Below are 15,939 nucleotides of genomic sequence, written 5' to 3'. Positions count from 1 at the left end.
GTTCTATCGCTTGAGCCACTCTGCCATACCAAAGATGCCTTCCAACAAAAAGACGATTAAACAGAAAAATAAAATGCCCCAAACTCAAAACTGTATACAGAAATCTGAGGCCAAGCAAACACAGAGCTATGTGAAACCAATTCCTTCACAGTATTTCAGCATCCCATCTGTCGTTTCTACAGAGTTCAACTTGTTCTGTGTGACTGAGCTCCAAAAGCATCCTCTCTGGAGTCATCCTTTAGGCCCAGTTCTGTATCTCAAACAAATTTTGTCCTCTGATCCTACAGTGCTTTCTGTGTCATCCTGACCCACAACATATATACAACTGCATAGATGACTGTACTGCACAGCCAAGGGAGCAAGTCACATCACAGAACACTGCCTGGTGCCATGGCTGCTGACCCATCGTCCTGTGGGTGTTGAAGATGTGGCAGAGAACACAATGGGCAAAAGCGAGAGGCCTCAAAAAGGAAGGGCATGAGACGAACACAGGGCCCACAGAGTGCTGGTGGGGACTATGGAGAGAAAGCAGGTACGGACGGGGCAGTGGAGCTTCTCTGAGAAGTGGACATGAACACAGACTTGAGGGAAATGAGGAGGAGACCTGTTAGGGACTAAATCCTCTGAAACCATGAGCCAAAATGGGTCCTTCCTTAAGTTGTTTAGCTCAGGTTGTTTGTCACAGTGACTTATGGGTGGCTAATGCAAGGCCTGTGGACACCTGGGAAAAGAGGGCTCCAGACGGAAGCACCTAGTTCAAATGCCCCAAGTCAGGAGGTTGCCTGCGTGTGGCAGGTGTGGCAGGGAGCTGAGGTGGCTGAACAGATGAGCAAGAGAGTGAAGCAGAGACTCCCTGGTGCCGTATCAGTCACTGGATGAATGAGAAAAGTGGGTGTGCCACCTAGATACACAGTGAGTTTATAAAGAGAAATCTAATCTCTACTTTAAAACAGTAATGGCCATCAGTAACACTCGAGCAGCTCACTAACCCACCTTGAAAGTCAAAGTGTCTGTCTGGGTTGGAGTCCTGGCCTGCTGCTGTTTCATGGCATGGCTGTGGGAAGGCTGGGACTTCTGAGGACCTCAGTTTCTCGTTGGTGACACGAGGACCTGGCCTAGTGTGACTGAGACGCTGGTCCGAGCTCAAGCGATAGGACACCCAGAAGAGTGCTGAGTACACGGGGAGAAGATTGTTGCTATCTTATCTCTCTTTTAAGTTCCATCAGCGGAAATCTCAATGTGTTCTGTTACTTTGTTTGCCTGCTGTCTAGAATCAAGATAAGCAGTAGCTGAATGAAGAGATCTCTATATATTGGGGGCAAACGCCATTGAGGACATCCCCATGCTGCTCAGATCCCTCTGTGTGAAGCTCACAAAATTAACTTATCTGGATTTGCTTCCGGGTGGGAACATTAGTGTTCTTTAGTAGAAAATTACCACTGCTTTGAACTGTATCTCAAGACAGAGCACAAAGTTAGAGCCCTTTGTTTTGAATGAAGCATGCCGCCTTCCTTTTGGCCATGTCTGTCAGGGACCCTAAGGAGGCCATACAACTGGACCTCTCTTCACTTTCGGACAGCCCCCCCCAACCCCTTGTGTTATTTCATGCTTCACTTGCAGGAAGTTACAGCTTAAGTTAACTCAAAATGATCACCTGTGGTCTTTCATACACTTTGCCAACTCTCCTAAGCAGGCCTGGAAGCCCCCAGACTCTCAGAGGTGGGACAGGTCCTGGTCAGGTGTCTAAAATCTTCAGGGGGTATCACGTGGACATCTTTCTCCCCGAGGAACCTGAGCGTCGTGCCAGCACGCAGTCCCATGGATGAGGCAGACACAGACTGTTGCGATGAGACTACCCCACTACTGTGCCAGGCCCCACTAACCATATGCCCTCCTTAAAGTCTGCTCAGGGCCAGTGCAGCTCTGACAACAACAGTGACGAGAGCCAAATCAGTTGCTGAAGTTATGATCTCAAAACCCCGCAGGGTTCCACAAGAGGCAAATTGGATGAATCTGGACAAAGCAGACAGTGGTCTGCACATCGAGGCCCTCAAATCTGAATCCCTCAGGAAGGACCAGTGGCTCTGGAGCATCCACCTGGCCCATCAGTCCTGTCTCCAAGTCCTAGTCCTGCTCTTCCCATCTGGACTTCCCCAGGGTTGATCCAAGGAACAGATCCCATCTGTCTGCTGGACACTGTGTGCAGCTGTCCCCTCCTGAGTCAGGGCTTTTCTCCTCCCTGGAGTCCCCTGGATCACAGCCTGACTCTTAGGCCCTGGCCTCCAGAGACAGTTCTCCCGGTTGGATGCCTGTCTGGATGACTAACTACTGCCCGCTCCAAATTCCAAAGGTTCTCATTACCAACAGCATCCGTGTTGTTCCAGAAATGCAAGCACGGCCCAGCACACCAGTGCATTGTAGTCAGTGCTGTGTTACATTACCTTTCTTTCCTGCTAGGAGGATCCTGGTAAGTACTGTCCGCCTTCTGAGCAGAGCTTCACCAGCCGCGCCCACCAAGGCCTGAGATGCAGAATACGATCAAGCCAGAATCTACGATAGGGAGGCTCTTCCCCCAAGAATAGCTCAGATGGGAACTTACTTCTCCAATAAATACATCATTTTAGGCTAAAGCAGCCTACTTGTGCAGGGAGATAAGGGAGAGGTCTATCCTGTTTTCCTTGCTGCTTGGCCTGACCTGTTGCTCGTGGTATCAATGATCGTCTGTCTCAGCGTCAAGGCATTTGGGCTGCCTGGTCTTCAGTTTCCATAAAGCAGACTTTTATGAACAAACTAGCTGGCACAGTATGCAAAGGTGTTGTAAGGATAAATGGCAACGTCTGTAAAGTGCTTAGAGCTCTCTGAATAAAAAGCACAGCAGAAGAATAGAGCATTATTATTCTCATACAGAGTGGGTGGAATTGCAAAGAGAAATCATGTCAAAGGTGTAAGGAAACTTAAAAGTCTGAGACTTTAAAAGGCTGGGATTCTTAAAACACCCAGTTGTTGCAACAGGAGAAAATTAAACTGTTCTCCCATCTCAAAAGATATAATGCCACTTTCCCATTACTCACTGCACCCCACAATGTCTTCTTCCTGTACCAAGCTTTCATCCAAACCAGGAAAGCTCTGCAGACAAAAATTACTGTACACATATGCTCTAAAGTGACAGTCAGTTAGGAAGAAACAGCCAGCTGTGCCATTTTGTCAACATCAGCACCCATAGGTAGGGCTGTGTACAGGATCCAAAATGCACCATCTGCATTTCCACACAATTCTTGATTCCTAATCATGGACATGGCATGAGGCTTTGGCCCAGGCAGACAGGGAGGTGGAACTGAGCTTGCTGCATCGAGCAAGGGCTCTGAAAAGGCTACATCCATATGGGAAAAGCAACTGGGAGGATTTGCCATTGGAAAAGAGAGACTGCCAAGGAATGTTGCTCTCCCTGATCTCTTATGAAAAGAAAGGAAATATGAACACAACTCCTGCACCTTGCATGGATCTGGAATCTAAAGTGAACCATGTCTGCCTCTTGTGGGAACCTATACACTGAGAAATATAAAAGCCTAATGAAGGTCTCAAGGAGGTGTGGTACTTCCATGCCTGCTGCCAGAAATCAAAGAAAGTTCTTCTGGAGGGAGGCACGCCCTGTGCCACACTCACTTCCCACAGAAAAAGATGTCAGTGGAAACAGCACCAAGACAGAGGGGAAAGTCTGCATGAGAGTCTGTACATAGAGCAACAAGACTAACACTCCCAGGATTTCAGAATCTCAACCAAACAAAATGCCACTAAATATATTTGAAATTCTTAGGCAAAAAATGATTCAAATCCATAATTAAAGAACAAAATGTTATAAAAAAAAAAAGAAGTGCAAGTTTGAAAAAGAACCAAATAATAACTTTTAGAAATAAAAATCTAGTCAAGAAATAATTTAAACTCAGAATATAAGATGACATTGATGAGCGAGGGAAAGAGAGAGTTAGTGAGCAGGAAGGTAGAACTAAAGATTTCCCAGAATACAGGCATGGGGAAAAGAGCCAGAAAATATGAAAGAAAAGTTGAGAAACATGGAACATAGATGGAAAAAATCTAGCTTTTTTTTTTTGGTGGTAGTGGGGTTTGAACTTTGGGTCTTACACTTGCTAGACAGGTGTCCTACCACTTGGCCACGCTCACAGCCCTAGAATACTCTTAATCAGAGTAGTCAAAGGGGGAAATATAGAGAATGGGGGAGGTGATGCTTTCAAAGAGACAATGGCAGAGAAATTTCAGTATTGCTAAAACACAAAAAACACTCAAATTGATGGAACATGAGACTTCCAAGCAAGATAAATGTGCACACTTCATTTCTATATCACTCAAGGGTCTTCAGAGAAAAATAACCAATAAGAGATTAGCCAGCTAGATGATGTGTAGATAGATACAGATAGGTAGGTAGGTAGGTAGATAGATAGATATTCAGGTATGTAAAGAGATTTATTCTAAGGAATTGACTCCTGTGATTAGGGAGGAGGTCAGATCCAAAGTCTGTAGAACTCATGTGCCAACTTGAACGTAAAGACTGGGCTCCGCTGTAGAACCAGGAAGAGCTGATATCCTAGCTCAAAGGCCACCTGGCAGGAGAGCTCTCCCTCGCTTTTGTTCTAAGCAGGCTGATAGGATGAGACCTCCCACATTATGGAGGGCAAGCTTCTGTACTCAGCCTCCCAATTTAAATGTTAATGGATCCAAAAACACCCCCAGAAACACTCAGAATAATATTCAACCAAATATCTGGGCATTCCGTGACTCAGTCAAGATGACACATAAAATTAACCATACAGATCCTTATTAGTGAAATGACTGAATAGCAAAGATGAAGGGGAAAGCTTAAAATAACCAGAGAAGAAAGAGCATTGACATATGGAGCAGCAAAATTTGGGCCTGAAGGCATTTTTTTCACAAATCAAAAAATATTTGAATAAAATCTTTAAATTTCTGAGGAAAATAATGTTAAAAAGAACATTTTACTCAATCCATTATTCAAGAGCAAAATGAAGGAGTGGGCAGCAAACACAGGAGCCAGTGTGAACACTGGGAGGGAGTGACATCAACCAGGTGGTGAACAGGAGTTTCCAGCACCCACCTCTACACAGAGACGCCAGAGCTGAGGAGCCCAGTGACGGACATTGGCACCTGGGCAGAACACGGAAATAGGGAGAGATGCATCAAGGAAGGTAGTAAACACAGTCACATTGTCTGTACCCCAACTCCTAAGCTCAGTGCTGAGAGAGACAGAGGGGACTACAGAGTGAGAGATACAAACAGAGAGAGAGAGAGCTAGAGAGAGAGACAGAGGCAGGGAGAGACCCTCCATGCGGGAGGAGAGTGAAGCAAGCACCCAACTTCTTCATGGACTCCAGCACCAGGCCAGTCCCAGTGAATCCTGGTGCCAGTCCCCACCCCCACCTCCCAGGCCCTAGGTATCAAAGAAAAAGAGCAAAAGGGGAATAAAAAATATCTTGAGACAAGTGGAAATGGACATGACACATACCAAAACTCATGAGATGCAACTAGTGTGGTTTTAAGAGGAAGTTTATGATAAAAACACATTAGGAAAGAAGTAAAACCTCAAACAAATTTATACCTCAAGGAATTAGGAAAGAGAATAAACCAAGACCAAAGTTAGCAACACAAAATAAATAGTAAAGATTAGAGAAGAAATAAATGAAGCAGACAGTAGAAAATCTATAGAAGGCAGAGACAAGAGTTAGTTTCTTGGAAAGACAAAATTGACAAATCTTTAACTAGACTAAGACAAAGAGAAAAGACTCAAATTAAAGATCATAAATGAAAACAAGGTATCACCACTGATACCAAAGAAATACAAAGAATCACATCATATTTGATAACCTAGAAGAAGCAGATAAATTCCCAGAAATATAAAACCCATATATGTAACCCATATATCTGACAAGGAGTTAATATCCAAAATGTGTAAGGAACTCAAAAAACTCAATAGCAAGAAATATCCAAAATGTATAAGGAACTCAAAAAACTTAATAGCAAGAAAACAATTTAATGGACGAAGGCCCTGTAAAGATACTTCTCAAAAGAGGTACAAATGGTCAACAGGTGTATGAAAAAATGCTCAATAGCATTAATTATCAGGGAAATGCAAACCAAAGCCACAATGAGATGTCATCCACACCAGAAACAAAGGCCACAATGTCATCTCACCAGACAAAATGACTTCTATCAGACAGATGGATGATGACAATTGCTGGGGAAGAAGTGGGCAAAAGGGAGCCCTTGTCCATTGCTGGTAGAAGGTAAGATGTGCAGCCATTATGGAAAATAGTATGGATAGTACTCAGATGATCCTCAGACTACCACACTGTGTGACAATCCTGCCACTTGGTGTCTTTTGAAAGGAATGAAGTCAGTACCTTGAAGAAAGATCCTCTCACCTATGCTCACTGCAGTAGTGTTCACCAGAGCCAAGGAATGGAATCAGCCCATATTCATGGACAGATGAAATGGATAAGGAAAATGTGATGTACATACACACAGAAGAATACTATTCAGCCTTCAAAAGAAAGGCTTTCCTTCTGTGACAACATGGATGAACTTGGAGGACATTGTCAAGTGAAATTAACCAGGCACAGAAAGACAGATACCACATATTCTCACTCTTTACGTGGAATCTAAAACTCCAACTCATAGAAGCAGAGAACAATGGTGGGTGCCAGGGGTTGGGGGATGGGAAATGGTTGGTCAAAGGATACCAAGCTTCAGTCATGCAAGAATGAGTCCTGAAAACCCAGTGTACGCAATGTGACGGTCGTTAACAAGCTATCTCACACGCCTGGAATTTGCTCAGGGAGTAAACAGACCTTGCATGGTTTTATCTCCTGCACACAAAGGCAGCTATGGGAGGAGATGCATATGTCCACTAACTTGGCTGGTAATCACTTCTCACTGTATACCCATCAAAACACTGAGCTTAACGACTTAAATCCATGCACATTTTGTCAGCTATACAACAATAAAACTGGAAGGTAAATTGACACACATAAGTCTAAAAAAGATTTGCCTGAAAAATAATTATTAATCCAGCTTTGTTATTGTTGGTGTTATTATTAGAATTATTATTTCTGGTTGGTTAAAACGAGAATGAAATGGGTAAGTCAAAAAGCCAACAAGTCCAAATGCCAGCAAAGATCTGGACCGTTGGGAACAGTGAGTGGAACTTAAATGCACCCGTACGTCAAGTGAATGTGAGCACATCTGACTACCCAGATACTCCACTCCACGGATGATAAATTTTTAAAAATCATGTCACTTCATAAGATTTAAAAGCATGCAGCACAGAGCCACATACTATTTAGGGAGATGGCTATTAAAAGCTTTAAAATATGCATTAGAATGAAAATAGCTGAATTCTGGTCAGTGGTTTCTCATGCACAGAGATTGCAGACACAGAGGAAGGTTTATTTATATCTTCAATAATTCCTTTTTGAAAAAACCCAGAAAAGTGTGACTTCTAAATTTATAAGATCATAAGCCACAGGCAAAGAGGTTTTCCCTGGAGGTTTTATTTCCATTTTTCTGGTATTTCATTTGCATATTGAGACAGTGAAGAGTTTAGTGCAACGTAGTGTTGGCAGACAGGTCAAAGAGTGGGGGTTTAGACGAAGCCATGTGTGTTGGGGTACAGATCACAGCGATCTCCTGAGGCATTGCTTATTGAATGAGTGTGTGTTCCTTCATCCTCTCGTCTAATCTCACCTGCCATTCGGTTATCATTTATTCCAGCTTTGCAAAGACAAGCTCCACGTGCAGAGACCCAAGACAGAAAACCTAAGTCACGCCAGTGTACCCGCCTTGGAAACCTGTGCTGACTTGGAAGTGGCCACTCCGATGTGACAAGTGGTCAGCACGCTCACCTTTATCAAGTCTCTCTCTGTGTGGCCCTCGCTGTGAATCATGTGTCTTTGTCATTGCACAGGCAGTTGCAGAGGTGAGGCACTGCCACTCACCATGTCACGGTGAACCACACACAGAAATCGAGCAACTTGATCACTGGTAATGAGTGAGTTTTGCCCAGACACCCTAAGTCTTATGAAAATTTTGAATTTCTAAAAATGCTTCAATTAGAAGTTGGGTGAAAACTTTGTTCTAGGAGAAGCTATCATGGACTTACTATATAAATATGGACCTTTGCTAATATTTATATAGTATTTCTAGTTTTGGAAATTTGGCAAGAATAAAAACATCTAAATTCATAAATACTGGTACCCCTGAGGGACAGCAGACAGGAGGTTTGCGTGCATGTGCGTGTTGATTGCCATGTGCACCGAGCGTGGATTCGTTAACATGTGACACAGATGTGGGAAGAACACGCAATGTAAGTTCAGCCACAACTTAGTGACTGCGTCAAGCCCTTGACTGCCATGTTGGACTGTGACGTTCCCAGCAATTACGGTACCCAATGGATGGCACCAAAAGCACGAGGTGAAGCTGGACCGCCTGCTCCTCAGCTGAGGAGCCCAAATCCCATGCAGGCCATCCGACCCCCAGGGCCGACTTCCAAGCGCTCACTCAGGATGCAAGGCAGCCCCCCGCAGCCCCAGTACTGACAACACTCACTGAGCCCCCCACCCAGTAGCTGTGTCTCAGGGGTCAGAGGGAGGCCCTTCAACAACCAGCACATGCCCCTGGCCTCTGGTTGCCGACTGTTTTTTTAAACACACTGATGAGAGCACAGAAAGGAGTGCTTGTCTAACAGGGAGGCCTCCAGCATCAGGTCGACAAAGCAGTTCTCAGGCGAGGTCCCCTCCTGTGGATCAGGGCCCCTCATCCCTGCCCATCGCTCTCCTCCACGCCTTCACCTCCTACCACGGGACACCAGGTCCCACTACTGAGCTCTGGGTTCGTTTTCCCAGTAAGACAGATAACTAGACTCAGCTCCTGTCTGCTCACACCAACCAAGATGAGACCTCGGGTAATTCACTCAAAGCACCCAGGACATGTGGCCCTTGCTCCCAGTAACGCCCTTCCTGATGTCCCCTCTGCTTTTCACAGGGAAAGAACCAACATGTTGCCAGTTTAAGTGCTTTAGAGCCTGACAGTGGGTTCTCACGAGGAAGGGGTGGTCCAAGACACCCTGTCCTGCCTTAGCTGATTCATTCTTAGCGGGACAGTGCGATCCACTTATTAAATAAGTGCTTGTGGTGCACCTGCTATGTTCTAATCACTAGGCTGAATCCTTGTATTCTAGAGCAGAAACTATAGAAATAGTTCTCTATGCCACCGCCTAAAACCTTTTTATTTTGAAATATTTTTAGACTGACAGAAGGGTTGCAAAGCCAGTGCCTACCTTTCCACGTGGCCCACCCCTCCTCTCCTAAATCTTACATAACCAGGGTGCAGTTATAAAACCCGAGAAATTGACACTCGTGCAGTGCAAATAACGGAACTACAGGCTCTTCAGTCATGGCTTCCTTTGAAGTCCTATTGTTGGAAGCATGTCCTACGCTTGCCTTTGACCTGTCAGGCATGGCTGCTGCATGGCTGTCCTCGTGGAGCCCCTGAGTGACGACTCCAGAAGACACCTGAGCCACCATCTTGGCACCACGTTGGAGCCCCCCAAACTGATCTGTACGCAGGACAGAGGTGCACAGGCTGCAGGCTGTGGACTCTGCCACCTGTCCCCGCTTCCCCAGAGAGATAACACAGCCAGTGATTAACAGGGGAACACAGCTCACTAAACTAGCATCAATCACACAGCTAACGAAGTGAAAAGTCAGGACCCCAACGATGTCCGACTCCATACTTAATCTGCACCAAGAATGTTACTAAGTCGTTTTATTGTCATGTCATAAAATGGATTGTCTTGTCTGTTAATTGAAATGAAATTTCCTTACTTGACATGGACAAATGGAGCAGGCTAGCCTACCCACGCTTAATCCACATGTGTGTTTAGCACAAGCATGCCACCGCCCCTCCGCAGCACACCTTTGACTCAAATCCAGGGCTGAGGACAGTCCGCTGAAAGGGTGCGTTTTTTACAATGGCTTCAAAATCTGCTTGGCAAAGTGGTGGAAATAATATAAGGTACTAGATTCTTTACAAATTTCTGAAATAACATCCATTTTTATAAGTACTAAAAGGAAAAAGAAACTCTCAATTTATCAAATTCTTTGGAGCAGATAACTTAAGCGGATGAGGCATAAACACTTGGATTTTCATCCCTAAGAAAAGTGAGAACAGTCCAGGGACCCTGTGCCGGCCTCCACACCAGGTGTGAAACACGACAGCCCATCGGTACACAGCTTCCTTAATTTTAATTATAGTCATCCCAGAACTTCAGTGAGTTGACCACTACTATTAGCATAGGCCTTTTCATATTTAAAATAGTTTCATAGTTTGTCTAAATTATTTGTGACATAAACAATACTTATATTAATATATCTTTAAGATAAGGGTCTTAGAAATACCTATGAAATAAAAAAAGCACCAAACACTTTTCCATAAGTATGAAAGCAAAATTGATTTCTTTTCCTTAAGTTTGAATGCAAAACCCATTGGGGAGTTTCTCTCTCCAGTGAACACTCAAAATTCCTAGGAGCGGTCCTGATTGTGTGGAGTGAGTGTGGCCTTCCACCCCTGTGTGCAAAGATGTATGGCACACACGCCTTATCAACTTAAGAAAACCCTGCACTGTAAAACATATCTCACTCAGAGTTTTGGATAAGGGATTGCAAACCAGTACTGGTTTTTTTGTACAATTTTCAGGGTAGTTTTTTTTTTTTTGGTGGTGGCTGGGGTTTTGAACTCAGGGTCTTGTGCTTGCTAGGAAAGTGCTCTACCACTTGAACCACGCGTCTAGAAGAGCTATTTATTTGGTAAGTTTCTATTGGTGAGATTCCTGGCCTGAAAGGTACAAATGTTTTGATTTCATTTTTTGAGTTTTAATGGAATTAAAATAGTGGCCAGTTGGTGTTTTAATTTGCTTTTATTTTAATTTTAATCATCTCAGTATTTAGTCATTCCTGTACAGCAAATTCAATGATTTTTTTCAAATTACAAGTTTGATAGAATAATTTTCTGACATCCGGCAATGAGGGTTGCTCAGGCCCTACCTCTTCAATGCGGGGACTTGGGGGTGGGGGGCTTTGGAATTTCTTTGTGCATTCATACACAGTCTCCAACAATTGTCACTTACTTTTGACATGTGTGCCTATGGATCCTTATCCAGCACATCTGTCACAAACACTTCTTTTTTACTTTCATTTGTGTTCTATTATATTGGTTTTCCTGATACAAAAATCAGGCCTTTTAGCTTTTATTTTGCAAACTCTTAAATAGTTCTGATTAGAAAATATCAGTTCTGAATAGTTAATTCACATCCTTTCCAAACTAGTTAAGAATATATCATTCTTTACTGTTTACTCAACTTAAAAATAGACACTCAACCCAGGCATGCTTAGAAAAGTCGGTCCATTCCCAGTAAACTCTAGTTTACCATAAATGTGCTGCTTGTAAATTTAGTGAGCTTAAAATCAAAACTCAAACTTGGTTTATTGGTGACAACTGACATTGATGCTCCCTTTCTCTACTCCTGGTACAAAGATTCTCATAACTCTTGGGAGCTGTCTTACTGTCCCTGACACTCTGTGAGCTGTCTCCATGGCAGCAGAAGATCAGGGACGGGACGTGTGCCCCCTGCAGGGACTTTTTCCTGCCTCTGGGTTCAAGAGACAGGACAGAAGATTAAAACTGATCCCTGCACTCGGAGATTCTGCACTTTAGTTAGAAGTCACACTTTGTAGCCTAATGACTGAGAAAATATCAGTGATGACTGAAGAGATGCAAGTAACACAACAAAAATGCCAAAACCAAATACAGAAATATGTATGTGTCTAAGGTTAGGGGCAGGCTCTAGACTTACAGATTCAGGCTTCTATAGGAGATTGTTTTGTACCAGACATTACACAGAATCCTGGGAAGGTGGCCTTGAAGGAGAGGAGTGAAGTCTGCACCACAGTTTACATCCCCGTGTCAGAAAGAATTCGAGCAGACAGGACAGGGAGCAAGTCTCCTTCACTCAGCAACCTGCAGAGGTGAATGGTGGCCTCAGAGTCCTGGGCTTCGGACCCTGCAGGGCAGGGAGGAGGCTGAAGAGCTGGGCAGGGCAGAGGAGCGCTCTCACCTGGCTCCGCCAAGCTCCCCATCCTGTCTCTGCCCTGCCTAATGCGAGCAGGTAAGTCCTAAGAGCCGGTAAGTCCTAAGAGCCGATCGCCTGTCTCAAAGCAAGGGAATATGTAGAACTAGTAGGCTTTAGAAAATTACAACTTTTTGACATCTTTGTAACATTGTGAACTCTGGAACTCACATGATTCTGGGGTGTATTAATATACTGCTTGCATAATTTTACTTTTAAAAGTGCTTCTTAAAAATTAGTGGTTTTAAAATAAATATTAAAGGGAAGAAAACTTTTTTGCCTTATTATAAATCTTGCCTTATTATAAATCTTGCCTTAGACACTTTCTATTCTTGCTTTCTGATGAAAATGGAGTATACTTAACTACATAAAACTTGGAAAAATCATAAAATTTTAAAGAAAAAAAAAACACTACAGAACTACAATGCAAAGAAAGTGGTTCATACTTTTGTATTTTTCTTAGCATACTTTTCTTTCAAATCCATATTCATTTAAAATTATTTAGTTAATGTTTTAAAATCACAACAATTTATAAATGAATATCACTTTTAAATTATGAGGGACATAGGTTTCCAGCTGAAGCCAGGCTGAGCACTAGGATTCGTGTCCACCTGCTCTGATCTTTGTGTGGGACACAGCAGGAGTCAGGTAGTGTTCAAAGTGACTTGCTCACTTAACTCAATCTTCTCAACAGCACTAGGATATAGGCACTATTACCTATCCGTTTTATAGATGAAGAAAAGGAGGTAAGATCACATTGCTGGTTACTGAAGGAGCTGATGCTTGAACTCAAGCAGTCTGGGTCAAACTGTGCTCAAAATGACAGAGTAATTTTTTTTGAAACATTTCACATTTTTATTAGCATGTATTAGTTGTGAAGGGGGATTCATTGTGACGTTCACACACTTGCTTACAATGTATTTGAATTAGACTCACTCCTTCCGTCGTGCTCTCTCATCACCCCTCCTCTATTCTTAGAACAATCGCAGTGAGGCTCCTTGTTCTGTTTTCATACTTGTGTACAAAGCACTTTGACCGTGTTCACTCTCCTCCTCCCACTGATGCTCAGCCCTGGACAGGACCTGTTTTTCCTTCCTGTCCTTCATTATTTTAAGTGTATATTGACTATAAATGAGGTTTTGTCTTGGACTGACATATGTATATATTGTACTTTAATCAGATTGACCCCTTCCATTACTTATCTTCCTCTATCGCCTGCTCCCCTATTATTCAACAGCTTTCAGTATATTTTGCTATACTGTCTTCATACACAGATGTGCTGTGTTTCAATATCATTCACTCTCTATTATTCTGCACAACAAAGGAAACAGTATCTAGACTGTTTCGTACAGAATGGGAGAAAATCTTTGCCAGCTGTACATCTGACAAGGGATTAATAGCTGGAATATACCGGGAAACAAAAACCTAACCTCTCAAAGAATCAACAGTCCTCTGAATGAATGGGCAAATGGACTGAACAGACAATTCACAAAAGAAGTACAACAGACCAATTCTACATAAAGAAATGCTCAACATCTTCGACCATAAAGGAAATGCAAATCAAAACAACACTGAAGTTTCACCTCACTCTAGTCAGAATGGCTACCATCAAGAACACAACAAATGCTGGCGAGAATGTGGGGAAAGGGAACCCTTATCCACTGTTGGTGGGAATGTAAATTAGTGCAACTGCTATGGAAAGCAGTATAAAGGTTCCTGAAAAAACTAAAATTAACCCTGCTGGCTGATCCACTGATACCATTCCAGGGCATATACCCAAAGGAATGTAAGCCAGGATACGACAGAGCCACTTGCACACCCGTATTTATTGCAGCAGTATTCACAATAGTCAAGGTATTATGAAACAAATTGTGGAAACGGCCAGGTAAGACTGACAAATGGATTAAGAAAATTTGTTATGTATACACAACAGAGTATTGCTCAGCCATAAAGAAGGATGAAATTATGTTGTTTGGAAATAAATGGATGGAACCGGAGATCAAAATGTTACACGAAGTCAAGCTCAGAAGAACAAAGGTCACATGTTTTCCCTCCTATGTAGAAGTTAGTTCTAAAAGATAAGTGTGTACATTAATACATGTATGATCTTATATACACACACACATATATATACATATATGGGGAAAGAGAGAGTGTGATTGTAATAAGGGTCTGTCAATAAAGTAATTTTTAATGTAATGAGCTATACCTTCCTTCATTTGAATGAATCCACAGAGTCAAAAAAGGATGCCACGGGGGCCTCTGGAGACGAGAGAGCGCTGCAGGTTTCCTGGAGGCAAAAAAGAAAATGAACCACAGGTGGGAAAGCCCAGGGCAGATGCCCTGCAGCCAAAGGAAGGAGTGCATCAAAGGTTTGACAAGGACCGTACTATCTGATCACCTAACCCAGGAAAAACAAGGCTCCTGTGACTTAGCATTTACCATAAGCAGAAACGCAGAGGACATCAGGACAGCTGGGTGTCCCACAGTGCAGGTGACCTGTCTGCAGCCAGCAGCTCTGCTCCTTTCTCAATGACCTCCAGGGACGGCCGCATGGCCTCCACCTCCCAGGGAAGCTTCCTGCTCCCAGCACAGACCCTTCAGGGAAAGGGACCCCACACCTAGTGTGTCAGAGGACCATAAAGAGGCACCCTGCGCCTCTGTCTTAAGTAGAACATGTAGGACCTCAAAAGCCTATTAGCATTTCCTTGTGACTTCCTCCTTACTGTTCATGCTGGTTAGGGACTTGGGGTGTAGACAAGGTGTTAAGAGTGGCTCTAGTTCTGAGAATGGGCACACAACATTTGAAAACACTCAGAGTTGAGCAGCCCCTGGCTGGAGAAAGCAGGAAGAGTTTGGTTTGGGTGCCTTGCTTTTACTTAGTTGCAAGGTTTCTGATGCACAATATAAATGCACGAGGACATTCTCTTTGCACCAGAACCATAAGGCCTTTATTTTCCCCTTTCAAATATTTTCCTGCCAATTCACTTCAGGCTTCCTGGTTCTACTCACACCACTGTTATTTCAATGTCAAGGCCATGATAGAAATATTTATGTTTTTGTTTCTGTGCCAAAAGAAGTAGTTAAATGTGTGGGTGTGGAAGCAAACTGTTCACAGCACCATGGCTTCAGAAGTTTACCGAGGCAAAGATGAGGAGTCCTTGTCCGCAAAAGGGAATGGTAGACCTCCCGGCAGAAAGCTGGGGACACACAAATGCTCACATGCACATAGATTCAGGAAGCCCAGTGTTCACATCTTAGTGCCAAATGCTGGAAAGAGGAGGGTGTGTGTGTGTGAGATGATCATCTCTGATTGCAGTGGTCACCGTCACTATTGTCACCATCACTGTCACCTGTCGCTGTGTTGCTGTCATCACCACCATCACCATTTTTCTGACCTTGTTGTCGTCATCCATGGGTTACTTCTCTAGGGTAACAAGAAATAATACATCTAAAATAGAGAGCTGGAAAAGCTCCTAAAACGTTGGTTTTCCTTCAACTACTGAAGAACTGACTGCAGGAGGTCCCAAAAGGTGACAATTAGCCAGGGACACACTTCTTCCCAGGAAACATCTGTTTGCACCAGAGAGACATGTCCACGCTCGGGCAATAAAGAAAGGCTATAAAAATGCAATTTCCAACCTGACCCACAGGACCACCAGTTTCAGGGTACCCCTGCATGCCCCCATGTAGCCTTTCTCTTCTCTTCTCTAGAAATAAAATCTTTC

General features: G+C 43.5%; 1 protein-coding gene across 4 annotated transcripts in view; it reads right to left on the bottom strand.

Moving 5' to 3' along the window:
• Pde10a (phosphodiesterase 10A) overlaps positions 1 to 15,939 on the bottom strand; it is a 487,897-nt gene that overhangs the window by 291,923 nt on the left and 180,035 nt on the right. The window lies entirely within an intron of this gene.

Source organism: Castor canadensis, chromosome 1 (assembly GCF_047511655.1).
Source record: "Castor canadensis chromosome 1, mCasCan1.hap1v2, whole genome shotgun sequence".
Lineage (NCBI taxonomy): Eukaryota > Metazoa > Chordata > Mammalia > Rodentia > Castoridae > Castor > Castor canadensis.
This window is presented reverse-complemented; position numbering and strand designations above follow the sequence as displayed.